Here is a 5,169-nt window from a genome sequence, read left to right on the forward strand (position 1 = left end):
CACACACACATATTATGTGTTTGTAACACTGTGAAATTATTCACCTTAATGTCGCGATCAACACTGAACAATGGAAATACTCTTAATAAACGTGTGTGTTAGTTATCTGTCACAGTCCAGCTCAACTCTATATTTTACTTTAGTGTATCAGATTAAGTTATAAATGTGAGTGTTTGGAGTTAAAACAATAAAACACATTTTTATGGTACTTTTTATTTTACAAACACAAATTAAACTTCTTAAAAACTCTTGAAAAGTTTCCATGACTTGATGATGATATGTTTTATAAAATAGTCTTTAAAACACCAGTTGGTAAGTGAATTTATAACTGATAATACAGATAAAACATCTAAATATACATCTTTACAATGAGTTGAGCAGTTGTATTATAATGATTATTTTGAGAACTTCACTGTTCATAATATCTGTCATATAATGATCAATAACAACCCGAGATCACATTATTAAGATGTACAGTAAATCACTGATCTCACATATGAATTCACATCTTAGCCAGCATCATTAAAAAGCATTAAAACATGTCAGAATAAATGAATTAACAGCTGATGCTACAAAGACACATTTGATTAGTCTGTCTTCTACAGAAACTCAACTTTTGTAGATACAAGTTTAATCTGTAATTTCATTCTTAAGTCTTTTTTTCAGAGGAGTTCACTGGTAAGATCATCAGAGGAGAAATGTCACAGAAAACACTGAACCATGGAAATATTCTCTCAGTAAACGTGTGTGTGAAAGTGTGTATGTGTGTGTTAGTGAGAGGATCAGAGAATGACAGTTTTCCTCTGTCACAGTCCAGCTGAACTCTGATTCTCTGGAGTTTCTCTTTCACTGAGACACGAGATCTTTGATCAGGTGAAATGAATGCAACATATTTACCATCATAAAACCAAACACACCAGAGTCCACTCCTGGAGTATATGTCCTTCTTCCTCTGAGCAGATTCTGTCATCACACCCAAACGCCAGCCTGTACAGTCTCCAACCTGAACATCCCAACAGTGAATCCCTGAATTAAAACCCTCTGAACCCAAAACACACTTAAACACATCAAATCTCTCAGTATTATCAGGAAGCAGCTGTTTCTCTTCACTGAATCTCACACTGATCAGATCATCAGACACGATGAGATTACAGTGAGCAGTGTTGGGGTCCAAAGTCACTGGAGCTGAAGAGAGAGGACAGATACACACTCAAACACACATCAAATAACACAAATGATCATTATGAATTCATTGTTGTATTCTCAACTCACTGTATTGAACATTTTCCTGCATCTTCTGTATCACAGTGAACTTCAGGTTGCTCAGATGTTTTGGGACATTGATCAGAACTCCTGAAATGTTCTCTGGATCTGCTGGTGTACACTGGGTTCTGAAAAACATTCAGGAGTCAGTCGTGTTGATTTGGGTTCAGAACCGAGAGAGAAACAGGAAACACAATACAAACCTTTCCATTGTGCTCTTCAAGTTCTGTAAAAAGAAAGAAACACAGATTATTCATCCAAACTGAATTTGCTTTGAATGTTTGAAACTGACATTTGTCTCCAGTATAATGAATATTGAAGTTGTATAAATGTTCATTGTTTCCACCTGTAGGAATGAAAGATCTTCAGCTGTCATCTGCTCCTCTATGACTCTGATTGTGTGTGAAAGAGATGAAATCTGTCTGCTCATCTTCTCAATCTTCTCCTTCATCATCTGACTCTTCTGCTCCTCTTCCTCTCTCAGTGCTGTTATTCTGGCTGGCCTCTTCATCATGTAGAAACTGGTGAAGTTTCTCAAACTCCTCATTAATCTTCCTCTCTGTGTGTCGAGCCTGAAACTGAAACAAAAGACATTTCAGAGAAAGATCTGATGGTCAAACTGTATATCAATATACACTTCCAAAAATGGGATGTTTCACACTCTTTAATTACACAGTTTAATTCAAACCTTAATATGTTCTGCAGTTTGATCCAAATTCTGTTTAAACTCCTCAAATATTCTCAGTTTCTCCTGTAAGGGTTTTAGTGCAGTTTTGAGTTTCTCCTGAAAGAAATGGACATGTTAATATAAAGAGTTCTTACTTTCCAGCCCTGTTCTGCTTTTAGATCATTATGAGTTTGACCAGAATAATCTTCATTTACTGTCTGTAATTATTTGTTCATATATGCAATCATAAAGTATGCTGGAAAGTTGTGCTGTTTCAATAAATGTTTTGAATATAATTGATCTGACCTTATTATCGATGACAGCTTCATCTACAGGACAGAAATTGTGTTTTTTGTGTGTTCTGGAATCTCGACACACCAAACACACCGGCTGTTGATCATCGAGACAGAAGAGTTTGAGTTTCTCTTCATGAAGACTGCAGACTGCTTCACATCCTGATGAAGATCTTTGACTTCGCTCCTGTAAGAAAGTCTCACACAAGTTCTTCAAAACCGATTTAATGGAGGATGATCTAATGTTGATCTGCTTCTGCAAACTGGACATTCTTTCGATCCTTTACTTTCCCAAAACTTCTGAATACACTCTTCACACACACTGTGACTACAGGACAGGACAACAGGATTTTTAAAAACATCACAGCACACAGGACAAGAGAAATCCTCCTCAGAAAAAGATGCAGACGCCATTTTCCAAATCCTTCTTCAAAGTTTCACTTCAGTTTACTAATCCCGTTTTAACACTCAGTATTCTGGTTTTTAAATCAAAGAGTTTCACATTCACAGCAGAGCATTTCAATAATGTGCATCCCAAATATTACTGTCCTAATCCTGATCAAATTATTCAGAGTGCTTCAGTCGAATGAGCTTCAGGTCAGACGTGATCTAAAACTGTAGAGCAGCGTTTCTCAAGGGGGGCGTTTGGACAGTGTTGGGGGGTGGTGTGAACGAGGCAGCAGAGAGGGGGGCGCTCAGGCACAAATGGGGGGCGTTACTCAGAGGTACTCAACAGGCTGCCTGCGCAAAAATCTTATGTCTTCGTCTTGCTCGGATTACTGCTGCCACTTCACCAGGAGGATATGCCAGGAGAGCCGCTTCCTAAGTTACACATGCTTTTAAGAGGCGGAGAATTTTCAGCGCAAAATAGAGGCGCGCTTTCACCGGCTTTTTCTGTACATAACGCGGAATACATAATTAGGCGCATAATTAGGCGCAGTTTACACTTCCCTCCCATCTATTTATGTGGCACTCCCACTTTCCCTTGTCCATCCCATGAATGCATATGCATGACAGGAAAAGCGCATTTTGCCATTTTCAATTGCGACAGGCAATCTGCGCTTTCATCTCGGTGCGTCCCGTTCGTACATACCTCCATGGTTTTATGCGCACTTTGCGAAACAAATACGCCTGAAGTGGGCGCAAAAGCGTTAGTACATCTGGCCCTGAGAATTTTAATTGGAATGTGATGATCGGGTGCGGATATCTAATCGGAGAAAATCATTGGTGATGGTGAGTTTGTTTTTAACAGCTGATTCGGGTGACGTTAGAGCTGATCCTCGCATCTCTACTCTGCAATGTGTAATTGGCCGATGGGAATAATAATGTCATAATAATATAAATATTGATTTTATATTAGATGTCTTTTTGCAGTTATTCACCTAGTATAATAATAGTAACTTAAGTTCTCTCCCTCGTGTCCCGCAAAATCAGGTCTGCTGACCTGCAACAGAGCAATAGCCAGGTGGTCACCCTACGTTACTCACTGTTATTCATCACAACGTTTAAGCCTCTGACAACACATACAATGTTCATTTGAATGTAAAATAAAATTATGTCTGTGCAAATTAATTAATTCATATTTAAATGTTGCTAATAACCCACTCGGCTAGTTACCGGCAAATGATCTCCATAGCAACGCCTAAAAACAAATGCCGCAGCTGTCAGAGTGGTAGAAATTACCGTTTGTAGGCTATTCAAATTTGAAGCCTAGTATATATCGCCTAATTGAGTGCGCGAACGACCGCTGCTTTTTCATTGGCCATTTAGGTTAGTTACGTTATTGTTCACGTGATTGGTTCATCTTAAAAAAAATTGTGTGTGAGCCTGAATTTGTTTGAATTTCTAAATACATTTGCAATACCTTTCAAACAATCCATGTGTTTTTGCATTTTTTCCAAACACAATATTACTCAACTTGAGGCTTTTACATGTAGTTTAAATACAATAAGAAACTTCTGTTTCAGTTTTTTTTTACCAAAAACTCAGGCTTCAGGTATCAGTGTTGCAATTGTTTGGCTGTAATAGTATTTCTGAAGTGTTTTTTTTTTTTTTTAGGGGGGTGAGGGGGCGTTAACTCTTTCCCCGCCAGCGTTTTTTAAAAAAAGTTGCCAGCCACCGCCAGGGTTTTTGACGATTTTCGCTAAACTTTTATGGCCCGTAGAATATTTTCTTCCATGAATATATGAAGATGCTATATATCAAAATAAAGATCTGGGCCTCTGCTTTTAGGCAAAAAAAAAAAAAACGATTTTATTTTATCTTCATTTGTTCTTTTTTATTGCGACTTGAACAGAGGTAGGTTTTGTCAAAAAACAACATTTCAGACAAAAAGCTGAGAAAAAGGCATGTTTATGTCTGATATTTTGAGCTTCTCATACTCTACTTCATATTTGAGACGATCGCAGTCTGTTTCTTTGATCAAAGAGTTGCGTACTCTTTCAAAACATGCGGAGGGGTCTTCCTTACCGTATAACACCTAAAACACGGAAACCCGGAAAATTCCGTGTTTGGCGGGGAAGCGTTTTTCATAAAACACGGAAAATTCCGTGTTTGGCGGGGAAAGGGTTAAGAGGATCATGAAGAGGTCAGGGGGCGTTTGTTCAAAAAGGTTGAGAACCACTGCTGTAGATCTGGGGGCAGCAGAGACCACGTTGATGACGCCACTCATATGACGTAAGAGCACACCACTGTCAGTGAGCCGCTGCGGAATTAACGCTATATTTTCATTAAATTCTGTTGTTTGATTTGAAAGCTCTTAATAACCAGGCCCCGTCATATGGGATATAATACAGCAATATTTACCAACTTTTTAAGATCTGCAGACAAAATTTTAATGCATATTCCTCGGTCACGTGGTATATGTAAGGGTGATCGAGCGTTTGGAGTTGCCCTATAGACTTTGGAATCAGCCACTTGACATTAGATAAGCTTCATCACGGTCTA

General features: G+C 38.4%; 1 pseudogene; it reads right to left on the reverse strand.

Moving 5' to 3' along the window:
* Window positions 1–649: 649 nt before the first annotated feature.
* On the reverse strand, window positions 650–2,637 carry LOC127642579 (E3 ubiquitin-protein ligase TRIM39-like; annotated as a pseudogene).
* Between the last annotated feature and the right edge of the window lie 2,532 nt (window positions 2,638–5,169).

The sequence above is a fragment of the Xyrauchen texanus genome, unplaced genomic scaffold (genome assembly GCF_025860055.1).
Source record: "Xyrauchen texanus isolate HMW12.3.18 unplaced genomic scaffold, RBS_HiC_50CHRs HiC_scaffold_719, whole genome shotgun sequence".
In the NCBI taxonomy this organism is placed as follows: Eukaryota; Metazoa; Chordata; class Actinopteri; order Cypriniformes; family Catostomidae; genus Xyrauchen; species Xyrauchen texanus.